General features: G+C 38.9%; 1 protein-coding gene across 3 annotated transcripts in view; it reads right to left on the reverse strand.

Annotated features, from left to right (window-relative positions):
• The window catches only part of TAB2 (TGF-beta activated kinase 1 (MAP3K7) binding protein 2), an 89,734-nt gene extending 75,546 nt beyond the window's left edge, over positions 1-14,188 (reverse strand). For 2 of the 3 annotated variants that reach the window (XM_046005553.1, XM_046005552.1), the window contains exon 1: positions 13,624-14,188. The gene's annotated coding sequence lies outside the window, so the exon portion shown is untranslated. The remainder of the gene's footprint in view (positions 1-13,623) is intronic. The other variant, XM_046005554.1, reaches the window with a different exon arrangement.
• Between the last annotated feature and the right edge of the window lie 443 nt (positions 14,189-14,631).

The following is a 14,631-nucleotide window of genomic DNA, read 5'->3' on the forward strand; positions in this document are numbered from 1 at the left end:
TGGTATAAGTCTAACAAAACATGTACAAGGTTTGTATGCTGGAAACTAAACAATGCTGATGAAAGAAATCAAAGACACCTAGATGTAAGAAGAGATACAGTGTCCACAGAATGAAAGACTCAACAAGGTAAAAATGCAGATTTTCTTCAAATTGATCTATAGATTTAATGGCGTTCCTACCAAAATCCAGGATTTTTATAAAATTTTATAAATTTTACATGGGAAAGAACTGGAATAGCTAAGAAAAAATCTGAAAAAAGGCAAATTAAACTGGAGGAATTTTACCATCTGGTTTTAAGACTTAACTATATATAGTGACAATAATCAAGATAGTTACTAATGGAGGGACAGACACAAAGATCAATGGAACTTAAGAGAGAACCCATTAACAGAACCTTACAAATACAACCATTTGATTTGTGACAAAGGTAAAAAAGCAATTCAATGGAGGAAGGATATAATTTTTCAACAAATGGCGTTCAAACAATCTAGACATCCACAGACAAAAATGAACCTGAATCTAAACTTTACATCTCAGGGGTACCTGGACGGCACAGTTGGTTAAGTGTCTGTCTTTGGCTCAGGTCATGATCCTGGGGTCCTGGGATCAAGTACCACAACAGGCTTCCTGCTCAGCAGTGAGTCTGCTTCTCCCTCTGCCCTTCCCCCTCCCCTGGCTTGTGTGCGCTCTCTCTCTAATAAATAAAATCTTTTTTAAAAAATAACATCTTAAAGAAACAAACCACATCTTAAATAAAAATTAAGTCAAAAGGGTCATAGCTCTATATATCCAAAATGTAAAGGTTTCAGAAAACTTACTAAAGAAAATCTGAGATCTAAGGTTACATAGTGAGTTCTTAGACTTGACAACAAAGGCACGATCCACAAAAGGAAAAATCGGTAAGTTCAATTTCATCAAGATTAAATTTTTTTGCTATGCAAAGGACAATCAAAAAAAGAGATAGATAAGCCACAGACCCAGAGAAAATATTTACAAATCACATACTTGACGAAGCATTTGTATCCAGTATATTTAAAGAACTCACTAGACTAAACAAGAAGAAAAAAAATCCCATTAAAATATGAGCAAAAGACTTAACAGACACTTTACTATATAGGATATACAGAGAGCAAAGAACATGAAAATACATACAAAATCATTAACCATTAAAGAGATGCAAATGGATGCTTTGATAAGATGCCACTACAAACCTAGCAGAATTTCTGAAATAAAAAATACTGACAACACCAAATGCTGGTTAAGGATGTGGAGAAACTGGATCTTTCATATATTGCTGGTGGGAAAGGTATAGCCACTGTGGAAAAGTGGTAATTTCTTATAAACATGTATTTATCATACAACACAGCAAATGTACTCCTGGGGACTTACTGTAGAAATGAAAATGTATTTTCACAAAAACCTGTAGAGTTTTATTTTTATAGACTAGAAACTCAAGTCCTTCTGTCAGTCAATGGTTAAACAAACTGTGGTAGATCCATACAATGGTATACTTCTTTGACATTAAAATAGAATCAACTACTGATACAGGCATTAACTTGGATGAATCAAGAGCATAATGCTGAGTAAAATAAACCAATCTCAAAAAGTAACATAATGGGTGATTCCATTTAGTCAACACTCTTGAAGCACCAAAATTATAGTGACAGAGAACAGATCAGTGGTTGCAAGGGGTTAAGGTTGGGGAAAAAACACAAAGGAGGTTCTTCGAGGTGATGAAATAGTTCTAGCTCTATATCCTGACTGTGATGGTTATATGAATCTTATATATATATAATAAATTATATATAGCCATACATATACAAAGTGAACAAACAAACATATTCTAAAAAACGAGGGGAAAAAAGGCAAATAGATCATGTCTTAAAACCCTTCAGGGCTTCTTATCATATCCTGAATAAAATCTAAAGTCTTTACTACAATATAAAGACACTACATGAAATACATACTTGGATCTCAGCACCCTTCCTCCCTCTCTCAGCTCCAACTACAGTGGCCTTCTTGCTCTTGGAACATGGCTAGCACTCCCCCACCTAAACGCCTCTGGACGTGCTACTGCCTCTATTTGGAAGGCCCGTTCCCTTTATCGCTTCATCAGGTACGTACTCAAATGTCATCTAATCAGAGAAGGCTTCCCAGTCTTTCCCCAATAAAGTGGTATCTTCCTACTCTCTCTTTAGGAACCTTGAAATGAACAGAAAGAACTCAAATATATTCCTCACACGTTATTGCCCTGGTATGTTCTTATGCTGGTAAATGGCAGACATTACACTAGGCACTCTGGTACTCAAGCCAGGGCATGTAAGACCATTGCCTTGTTTTATTTCACACTCAGTATTCTCTTCTCAAATTCATTACGTACTCTTCTCTTTAATCATTGCCTTAATTCATTAATCCAGTTCCTTATCCAAATACATGGCTGTAAGGCCTGCCCCTTCCTTCCAAGCCTGGCTCTTTTCTAAATATTCTATACACTACAGCCAGAAATATCTTTTCTTTTTAAGACCTTAATTTATTTATTTGACAGACAGAGCTATCACAAGTAGGCAGAGAGGCAGGCAGAGGGGGAGGGGGAAGCAGGCTCCTCGCTGAGCAGAGAGCTTGATGCGGGGCTCTATCCCAGGACCCTGAGATCATGACCTGAGCCAAAGGCAGAGGCTTTAACCCACTGAGCCACCCAGGTGCCCCCAGAAGTATCTTTTTAGAATGTTATTTTAGGCACTTGCCTTTCATCATTTATAGACTAAGGCAAATCTACCTTACAGAGCACAGAGGTATTTTCATGCTCTGTCTTCTAATTTTCCACCTCATTTCCTATAACCCCTCACTAGTGCATGATGAAATTAGTTACTTAAGGTGTGTGGACTTTCCTTCCTTCATCCTTCACACATGTTGTTTTCTTGGACAGAAATGGCCTCTCTTCTCCCAGCTTGTACTCCTTGTCTGACATACGCTCAGATTAAGCATCATCTCTCCTATTAAGATTTCGCTGTCGTATCCCTTCAGCCCTCACTGAGTCAGACGCTCCTCCTATAGAGTCCTTAAGGGCTTTATGTTTTACCACTACCACAGCATTTGTTACAGAATAGCATACCAGTTTGTATACATGTCTGCTGAAGGCAGGACCTAGATCTTATTCATCTTTCCATCTCTGTCACCAGCAAAGTACCTAGACACATCAAAAACTCAAAAACAACTCAAAACTATTAGATAAGTGAATTAGGTTGACTAATAAAGACTGTAGAGATAAGACACAGTGGAAGAATGAGTCAGGTAAGATTCCCTGGGTTAGCCAACTATTTCACACAGGTGTGTCACAGAAGGCATCTGAAACAAATTCTATGGAGTTTTTTTCTACTCTTTTGATCACGTGACAGTCTATAAAAGTTGAAGTACTAATCCTGTAGCTTGGTTTGGCTAAGATCACCAGTTCGGTTTTCCTGTGGACCAGCTACCTTCCCCCAAAATACTTCTTGTTCCACTTGTTGATATATGGGAATGGCTCTGAACAGTAATCCTGTAAATTCATGCCATTGTTCACAAGGGGGAAAATCTCCTGAAGAGAATGAGGACGTCTCACTAAGGCCGACCAATTACTTCACCTACAAAAGCCCTGAAAAAGAAAACGAAAAACAAAAAACGAAACCTCAAAGTAAGGAAGGAAGGGAGGAAGGAAGGAAGGAAGAAAAAGGCAGGCTGGCAAGCACAACCACACATGTCAATACATTTTCCTATGTAAAGAAGCAGAACTGTCCATGTGGAAATGGAAGTTTATTTTTCCATTTCCTTAGAAAATCATCATAAAGTGGCAAACAGTACTTACTTAAGTACCATTCAGGTAAATGTTAGTTACGAGGTAAACAGCAAGTTGCTCTCAACGCAAATATACAGTACCTATATCTCCACCAACTTTTGTTTGACTATGATATCTTAGATATCTCTGTTAAGTACTTTTTCTTTTCAATTCTAGCAGCTACTTAACTGTAATGCCTACATACAACTGCTTCAGTTCCAAGGAGTAAATGTCCATGTTTATGAGGTCACTAATTGCAAATATACAATCTGTGCTTAATAGATTAAAATGGAACATACATTGTGTGGTCGAATTCCTTTCAAAAAAACAAGTTTTGTTTGTTTGTTTCTGCCTATATTACTGTCTTTGCTAGAACTATTTTCTAGGGATGACTTTATTGGTGAATAAAAACCTATGATCAGGAAATGCTAGTATAAAAGACAGGACAGCCTATAGAAAGTTAAGAATATGGAAGCAAGTATCTATCTTATTTTTATACCATAGATTTGAATGTAATTAATTTCTTTTATTTATTTTTTATTTATTTGGTAGAGAGAGAGAGATCACAAGTAGGCAGAGAAGCAGGCAGAGAGAGAGGGGGAAGCAGGCTCCCTGTTGAGCAAAGAGCCCGATGCGGGGCTCAACCCCAGGACCCTAGGATCATGACCTGAGCAGAAGGCAGAGGCTTTAACCCACTGAGCCACCCAGGTGACTCTGAATGTAATTAATTTTTAAAGGTAGACATCTTCAATTTAAATCCTTATGTAATTGATTACTGATCCGTTACATATAAGATGAACTCTGCTGCAAAGGACAAAAAAGCAAAAATTTGCTGACCTAATTATTATTGGCATTAAGTGACCCATCTGAAAGGTTCTGGAAATACGTTAAGTTTTTATCAAGCATCTGAGGAAAACAAAAATGGTCTTTGAAGAAAACAAAAATTACATAAATAATCCTACAAACTACATACTGACTTTGTTAAAAGAAAAACTATTTAGCTACAGAAACAACACTGAAAAGACCAATTAGATTTCATAATCCTCTCTGCAATATTATTATTTATCTAATGATTAATGGCTAGACTTCCAATGCCTCATGGCTTTATTTTACAGACTGCACACAAACTGCATGTGTTAAGAGGAAAGCGTATTTATTACCTCTAGGATTAGAGATTTCATATACACACTACAAAATGTTCTAAACATACTTTTTATTCATTCATTCATTCATACTGTTTAGCAGTGACCACAGTAATTGGATTTATATTTTAGTAATAAATTACTCGTATTACTTACAAGGAAAAGTTCTGAAGTTTACTGGGTGATCGATAAACAAATGGTATTTGTTAATATGTTAAAATACTATTTATGCAGATGGCACTTAATACTTATTAGTAGAGTAAAATATCCTACAACAATCACATTAATTCACTCAACAGATTAAGATAAAAACACTTAGGAAAAATCAAAGCACAAAATCATAGTTAATCCAGTAATAAACATTGGGAAAATCAGCACTATATTCCTTTTAAATGTGAAATAGACACAGAAGAGTATTAATATGTTATTTCAGTTATTACTGAAATAACTTAAAAAATATTAACTAGGAACTTAAAACAGAAAAGGTACAAAGATCATTTTATATAAAGTAGCACAAGTTTTATGGTATTATATTTAACCTCGTATTTAAGGTGTTATCAAATATGATCCGTGGCAATTTTCTAATTAGAAAGAACTTAATTATGAGCATGGACTACTTTCAAATTGAAAATACAGGCTTCTTCACAGGAAAGGGTAAGGAAAATATGAAGAAGTCACAAGTTTATTTTGTGATTAAAAAATAATGATGATGCTTTGTTTATTTCATCCTTGGTCCAAAGAGTAAGTAAATTAAACAGTAAAGAAATTATTTCCTTTTCATTCTATTTTTTGAGGAAAAATAAAGTACCCTAAAGGAAAAACCTAACAAAATTCCAAATGTAAAATCACTTCTAATTATTTAAGCTATATGTCTTATGTAACTACAAGAATTTGCCTTGTTCTATTTGAAAGATTAATACTTTAAAAAATTAAACTTGACTAAATAGAAGGCACTCAATATGAAATTAACATGAAAAAGTTACAGGGAAGAAAAGATGCCTTGAAAAACACAAGATTATCATAGGATATATTCTGCATTTTGACTATTTATTGATGCCTATTAGGTTCAAAGTCAGTACAGTACTAAATAACATAAGAAATACAGATAATGTAGTTAAAACTACCATTCAAGATAAGTATTAGTATACATTATTTTTCTAAAGAAAAGTCCTAGGCTCAAAGAGCTTGAGTGGTCAATCTAAGGCCACATACTTATAGCCAGCAATACAACCCAGGAGTTGAACTTGTGCTCATCTGACTTCAAAGCCCAGGTCTTTTCTTATTAAACCTGAGTGAACCCACCATGGTAAACTTAAGATATTTAGTTAAAGGGGTAGAGATTGACAAGTTGACAAGAGAGACCAACTCAAAATCAAAAGTAATATTCTCTTCAGTCCCTGACAGAATAAAAACTAAGTAAACTCCCCTCATCTCTTATCTCTCCAGTTCATATCAGAATTATTGTTTTTGTTGATTTGTCTAACTAAGCAAAACTCGCCTGGTGTGAGAATCGTCTTCCACAGGGTCAAGTTGCTGATTTCAAGTTTTCATTTGTATTGGGCAAGTATTTTCTCTCATTGATAGGGAATGGAAAATCATTTCACTGAACAGCTATTGGCTCTATACTGATGAAAGAAGCCCGCCCAGCTGGCAAGATGACAAGCAGCAAACCTGTGACATGCTCAGTTTTGCTGACACCAAAATGGTTAACATTAAGATAGGCCCAAAGAAATTTTCCTTAATGTAAGTGTTAAGAGTAAAACTTCAAATTAAAACTCAAAATAATAGTATTATCTATTAATTCAAATAGAAGTATGGTTAATAAACCAGGGAATAAATAGATTTTAGTAATTGAAAGGACTCTTTCACACACTTTTGGGGAAGGGGCAATAATTTGCTATCATTCTCCCAGAACATGTCTTCGGCACCAGCCAAACAGACAAGTTAAATGGTCAGAATTACCCCCCAGAAATGTTCAAGACTTTGCTGGTAGCACTAATCTCTCTAATATATCTAGGAATGCTTTGACTTACTGTTTTGGCAAGGTTGGGTGGAGGGATCGGATGCAGGGATCACACACTTTGATGAATTAATTCTTTTGAATAATTTTTTAGTAACAACCAACATTCATTTATTTCCACCAAAATCTTCGTTAAATTTTACACTACTCTTGCTTCTCTCCTGTCTCTTTCTCTGCAGGACATTCCCAACCTCTATTATTTGACTTCTGTGACTTTTGCTAGGACTGTTTTTGTTTTTCTTAAGTGAAACAAGAATGCCATTTTCTTTAACGATGCAATTAAAATACTACAAATTCTTACCATGCTCTCATCTATGTCCTACCTGTTTGTGGATAAATCAGACTTTCCTTTGGAAGCCAAACTGTGGTAGGTTGTTACAGTTCAAAACAAGTCAACAAAGACCATAAGAATATCGAAATATTAAATTGTATTCCTATCTCATTTCTAAAACAGTACTGGAATACACCAAATTTGAATATAAGACAATTTGCTCCCATACCTTTGAAGAACATTTTTTTAAAACCCAAGAAATATTTCGTATAAACGACTAAATATCTTAGAACTTGAGGAAATCTTAGGTTTTAAGAAAGCTAAAATTAGGGGCACCTGGGTGGCTCAGTGGGTTAAAGGCTCTGCCTTCGGCTCAAGTCATGATCCCAGGGTCCTAGGATCGAGACACCCCCCCCTACATTGGGCTCTCTGCTCAGCAGGGAGCCTGCTTCCTCCTCCCTCTCTGCCTGCCTCTCTGCCTACTTTCTCTCTGTCATATAAATAAAATTAAAAAAAAAGAAAAGAAAGAAAGCAAGCTAAAATTACTATTCATTAGGCAGAGGATAACTTGCCACAGAACAGGAAAAAGCTGGCTGATGTGAAGATTTAAACATACGAAAAATGGTTACTGTTGAAGTAGGGTAGGGCGTGATTTTTTTTCTGTGAAAACACGAATATTCCTCACATCATAAGCATGTAACAACGTGACTGAACCCATTTAATTCATATAAATCTATAAATCAGTATAAATCTATAGTTTCATTGAAAGTGCTTTAAAGAGAAAGATAAACTTATCTTTTAACAGTTAAGAGCATGTAAGTATAAGCATGTGTGAATTATTTTTTCTATTCTTATAAGCACTGCTATTCACTTTTTCACTTGAATGTCAACAATTTCATAGGAATAGGTTAATAAATGCCAATCTAACTGCAAATTACTGATTTCTTCCTTTCAATTTCTGTGGTATTTCTCAAATTTTCGGCTAGATTAAAAAAAAATGACTTTCAGGAGACCTTGCCTGACACCTCAGTCTGTGCTTAAACTAGAGATTCAAAGACTTAAGCCCAGTAGTCACTTTTCAAACTCAAAAGTGGCTTACCACCAAAATGAGTTGTGATACACAGAAAAATTAAGAACCACTCAACATTTAACACGCAGTATTTCTTGAGCTCTTAAGCAGAGGCCAACCACAAAGATATGGTGAAGTCAAAACTGAAATGAAAATAAACCATGGTCTGTCCCTGAGAAGCTCAGTTAGTGATCTTCCAGAATAAAAATGAAAAACAAATACTTCAATTTGACTGGCTATTCCACTTTCCCCTCAAAAAATCTCATCAATAATTTGTACTCTTTTATCTCTGTAAAAGTCTTTCTTAATACTTTGTGAATTCTTTGGATTAACCCCTTCACACAATAAAGGAGTAATAAATTATGAAAAGAGCAAACATTTATCGAATGCTTTACCATATGCCAGACTATACTAAATATTTCACAACTATTGCATAAATTGGAATCTTAACACACTATGTGTATTTGTCAAAATGCTGAGATCCAGCTCGTCAATCTTAATAAGCTATGTCACAATATTCTGTCACCAAAAAAACACTGTATACCTGATATCACATTGACTAGGCAACTGTACCTACCAATTTCCCAGACAGTACTAGTGACTGTAAGTTACAGGAGCATTTTAATTAACCTTTGCTATCAGACAAGAATGCTTTAGTTGTTACCAGAGCTTCTTGGAAGGGTCACCAACTTTAACTATATTTGTTTGACAGAACTTTCTGGTAAGCAGCAAACAAAAATGTTACAACTTACCTAGCCCCTTCTATATAGCAGGTAATTGACACAAAATGTATAATTTACAATCACATCAACCTTAGTGATATTACACTCTTTTTAGACAGAAGAGAACAAGTTCAGAGAGGCTACAAAATTGTAATCCTCTCTGAATCACAAAGCTAGTCAGGGGCGAACAAGGATAGCAGACTCTAGATTTTCTATTGAGCAACAAAGCAGCTTTCTGAAGTATGAACAATAGGAAATTGCTATCAATGGAAACTACAACTCTAAAATACAAACATAATTGTGTTTCAAAAATTATAAAATACATTCTTAAAGAAAAAAAATTGCAAGTTTTTGTTTTTGAAATTAAGGATAATACTGAGCATACAGTTCCGAAAAGAGCCAATAAACAATGTCCTTTCTCAACAATTTTTTCTGTTTTATTTTTCTCCACAGGACTTTTTCATCCAAGACATATTAATTTTACTCATTTGTTTTTCACTACCAAAATGTAAACTATGTAAGAACAGAAATTCTATGTTAGTCACTGCTGCTACCTCCAACATCGCAAAGGTTCCTGGCACACAGTAAGTGCTCAATAAATATTTGTGAAGCAAATGAAAGCTTGGCACTCAGTAGGCATTTAGTAAATATCAGTGTCTTTTTCTTTCTTTTACTATGAAAGAAATACTAAAAATAATTAAATTATTAAAGGTCAAAAAATTTCATTGTTCCCTTGATAACCAAATTTTGAACTGGAACAGATTAGAAATGCAACAGATTTATTAAAAATTTAACATTAAAAATATTACGAAGCAAATCAAAAAGACATTCAGCAATTTACCATGCATCAAGAGAGAAGGGGGGGGGTCTACATAAAGTATATTTTGAAAAAATGCTCTTTTAAGTGCCTAAACTTTAACTGATTTTCATAGGTATGTTTTGTGACATTAATATCTATGATTTTAGTTTGTGGCAATTCTGACTTGGATCTCCTGAAATACCAACTTGTCACCTGACACTTTTTACTGTGCTTTTAACAGTAGCTCACTCCTCCTCTGAGGATTTAGAAATTAGAAACTAAGCATATTCTATAAAGTGACTATATAAAAATCAGAGTGAAAAGCTAAATGAAATGCTTAACTTTAATGCTAGAAGGTTACTTGGTACTAAACATTGTGTTTTCAGGGATGGAACACTTAGAAAACAAAGAAAAAGCCATTCTTAAGCTATGACTTTATCAAGATCAGTCAGGTTTAGTGGTCAACAAAAGAGAATGCTGCAAGTACAATACTAGCTACCCCTAAGAGTACTTCCTCAGGTTTTTTAGCTTTCTGATTAAGCAAGTGTCCTTGATTTTATAGGACCAGAATCACAAGAAATGAAATGTCAAACTATTATAAGTGTTTTCAAAATATGAGCCAGAGGTAAATAATACGAACAAATTCCCATAATTTAAATGTCTCCAAATCCTTACCACTTTGATACAGGTTTATTTCATTTTTATAAAGATTTTATTTATTTATTTGTCAGAGAGAGAGAGAGTACAAGCAGGGGGAGTGGCAGGCAGAGGGATAGGCAGGCTCCCACCTGAGCAAGGAGTCCAAAGCAGATTTGATCCCAGCACCCTGGGATCGCTACCCAAGCTGAAGGCATAAGCTTAACCGACTGAAGGTTTAAAATAAGATGACATACATATGGTCACAGTCTATCAAAAGATTCAGAGCAAATCTCCTTAGTACAGTTCAGCTTGCTCATTTTCCTATGCTTGGCAGCCACCACTACCAACATCTACATATTTCTCGCTACCCAAAACTGGTCATCTAATAATCCCTTATCTTCTCCTCATTACTATTTTGCCCCAGTCTTTGCATTTGCTTCTGTAATTACCTCATAAGCCTTCTATTACAGACAGTCCCAATTCAGATGGATCAAATAAAGATGGCATACGTGGAACAAAGGAAAAGTGCTACTACTGTTCTCTGGGTCATAGGAGCCTGGCCAGGTAGAGAGATGATGGAATTGAAGCCTTTCTGAATTACAGTTTAATTTACAAACTTTACATTTTGGAAAGATTACCAGACACTTTTTTCTAAACGATCTATAAAAGACAAAAATTCCCTCTTCAAGTATGTTGATGATTGTTAAAAAAATAAACTTTTAGTCTTCATCAATTTGTTTCTTAAAAAATGTTCAGAAAATTCAGACATCCCTCAAGGAATCTGTGGCATGAAATGTATAGTTTCATGTAAATGATCTACATTACACCTATTTTTCAAAATGCGGTGTGTTCACAGATATATATATGTATATTTCATCCTGAACAGTATTGAGAAAAGAATTTTCCTTGATAGAAATAGAATAAACTTTTACTTGTATAAATAATGTTAAGACAATTACTCACGTTACGAATACTAAAGAAGGAATACTCATTAACATCATTGGGGACCTGGGTAGTGTCTACCTAACTGCAGAGTTTAAAAACCTCATTTCATTAGATATAATAACTGTATGCAAGTCTTAAAACAATCCTTAGTTGAAGCCAAGTACTTCTTTCCACTAAAGAGAGGACCAAATATAGATGTTATTTCAATCAAACAGGACTGATTTAAGTCAAAATATATTTTTCAGGAAACTGGTATCAGAGGAGATGCCCATCATTTACCAGTTCTTAATGAGTTAAAAAAGCACAGGCTCTACTATTTAATCAGTTCACCAAAGAGGGGTGAATATACAGTTCATCCGTGTCCTGTGAGAATACTTTTAAATTCAGAAAGTCATACCACGTACCCAAGAGAAAAAAATGAAATAATGGACAATATTCAGTGGATAACTTACTTATCTAATTAACACATTCAACTTCCAGTTGATCCTTTAAAGATTTAAATTGTAAGACCCTATATTAGAAACTGATTAGATAAAAAGGAGGGAAAAAAAACCCAAAACAAAAGAAAAAAACCAAAAAAACCCCAACAGAAGTTCTGAATCACTGGAATTTTTGTTCTATTTCCTGTTAACACACTGATGGTACCATCAGTCAATATATTTGTTCCATATATGTTTTTAAATACTTCAGGATCCCTTTTAAATTAACTTGGCCCTAATTTAATTTGTAACTCATTTATCTGACAATTCCTTCCATTGTTTCTAATTTAAGTGCTCAGCCAAAACATACAATAAGATGAAAAGCATGCCCTCTTTTATTAGAAAATGCAATGGTTTCAAAACTAAAGTTTCAAACTGCAGGGTTTATTAAAACCAACCACGATTTCACTGTCACAAAAAAGGGGGCCAATACTCTGCTACTGTAAGAAGAAAAGTGTGGCAACCAGTTAATAGTGTAAAAACTGAAAGCAAAAATTCTATTCCATGCCCACCAAAATTCCCAGCCAACTCTGATATTGCATAATTAGCAAGATTCTCTGAGTGAGCTAAAGCACAGACCAGTTCCTTTCATAAAAAGTGAATCAACCTGACCCTAAAATTTGACACTTTGAAATCTTACCTAAAACAGACAAAATGGATGCAAAATTACACTGCCTCACTGTTGCCTCGAATACGACCTTAGTGTTCAAGAACTTTCCAGTGAATAAAATGCTCTTGAAAACAGCCTCGAACTGGGGACGTGAATTTTATGAACTACTGAGAAACCCCTGTGAAGCTGCAAATTCCCTCCGCTCTCCTGGAAACCCCTCTTATCAGAAACATTTGAAGAATTTCTCCACAACAATTAAGCGGACTTTAAGAATGGAAACCTAACATCTCAAATATACTATATATGGAATGAAACGTAGCCAAACACATAAATACAAACACACGTTCTCTGAAACCTTGATATACAACTCTGCCGGAGCAATTCGACAGCATCACCAACAGAAAGATACACCTGTCACCTGTTCAGCAATACCCAGGCCCTTTCAGCCTCCCAGCTACAACGACAATCTTAGAATTAAGATTAGAATCTTAGAATCCAGAACACTAGAATTACCCAGTGAAATCAGGGGGCCACATATTCACAGCGGTACTTGCTCCCCATTTCAAAAAGGCTGCAGAAAACCAACACTGCAAAAGCAGCGAAGTTCTCCCCCACCCCCCGTCCCCACACATCTCTTTCACTCTCTCCCCCCACCACCCTCGCTAAGTCATCTTTATCCGGACCATGGCTCCCCAAAAAGGAGTTTTCCTTTCCCCCACCCCCATCTCACACATGCCTGAGGGGCGGGCCGGGGGCAGCGGTGCAGGCAGGGGCCCTCCCCACCCCCTGGCACTCTCCCCTACCCGGGGCTCTCCCCGGCTCCCGACTCCAATGAATGTCCCCCTCCCCCTACACACATACTCCCCGGAGCCCAGGCCCGGCCCGAGGCTCCCCACCCCCACTCGGTCTGGAGGACTTTGGGGGGCCTCCCACTCTGCCTCGCCACTGGGGGAGGAAGGAGGCGGAGGGAGGAAGAGTGAGAGGAAGAAGCGGGCGCCCCGTTAGGGCCCAGCGAGTCAGCAGAGCCCCTTCCAGACGAAGAGGGGGGTGCGGGGAGTTGAGGGGAGAGCCGGGACTGGGGATCCCGCCGAGGCCCGGCAGTGCTGTCCGTTTACCCTTAGCCGCCGCCGCTTCCCCCTCCTCCTCCTCGGCCGCCGCCGCCGCCGCCTCTCCCACTAGGGCAGCCGTCTCCACCGTCGCCGCTGCCGCCTCCACCACCACGGCTGCCGCCAGCGCCGCCGCCGCCGCCGCCTCCGATTCCACCCGGCAGGGGGGACACCTCAGCCCTCCCTCCCTCCCCGCTCAGCCCCTCCGATCGGCCGCCGCCGCCAACTCCCTCCGGCCGCTGCCGCCGCAGCTCGTGGCTGAGGGGGAGGGGAGAAGAGGGGGTCGGGCTGGGTCGCCCCGCCGGCGGCTGCTGCAGATCAAAAACGCTGGCTGGGTGGCGTCGCCGCTCCCCGCTCCTCGGCTCCGGCTGGCTCGGCCTCCCCACCTCCCTCTGCCCCCACCCCCCTCGCGCTCGCCTGCCCTCCCCCCACCCCCCCAGCTCTCGCTCGCTCTCGCCGCGGCTCCGCCAGCCCAGTGCAAATCAAAATACTGTCACACAATATGGCGGCGCAGCCGCCGGCAAACACCGCGAGATCTGCGGCCGCTGCTGAGGCGGCGGCTGTGACGAGGCCTCCCCCAGCCGGCCGGCGGCAGCGGCGGCGGCAGCGGCGGCGTGGGGATGCTCTTTCTCCGCCCTGCACCCCTCCCCCGATACTTGCAGACTCCACGCCCGCTTAGCGAAAGCCGGAGCGAGAGCCCTGCTCCGCGATGCGAACTGGCGCTGGCTGCCGCCGGGGCAGTGCCAGAGGGGCAGCCGGCGCAAAGAGCTCGGGGAGGGCCCGGGAGCCTACGTTTTCAAATCCCGACCTCTCATACTTTGGAGGGCTCTGTGTGTGTGTGTGTGTGTGTGTGTGTGTGTGTGTGCGCGCGCGCGCGTGTGCGGAGAAAGTGCAAGTTCCCCCACCCACGGGGGCCGGTAGCAGTTCGCGCTGAAATCTGCTCGGCCCGTCCGGAAGCGGGCGGCGGGAGCTGCCCCGGGGCGGCCGAGCCCGCGGGTGGGGGCCTAGTGCTCCGGG

This window comes from Meles meles, chromosome 5, assembly GCF_922984935.1.
Source record: "Meles meles chromosome 5, mMelMel3.1 paternal haplotype, whole genome shotgun sequence".
NCBI classification, from domain to species: Eukaryota; Metazoa; Chordata; class Mammalia; order Carnivora; family Mustelidae; genus Meles; species Meles meles.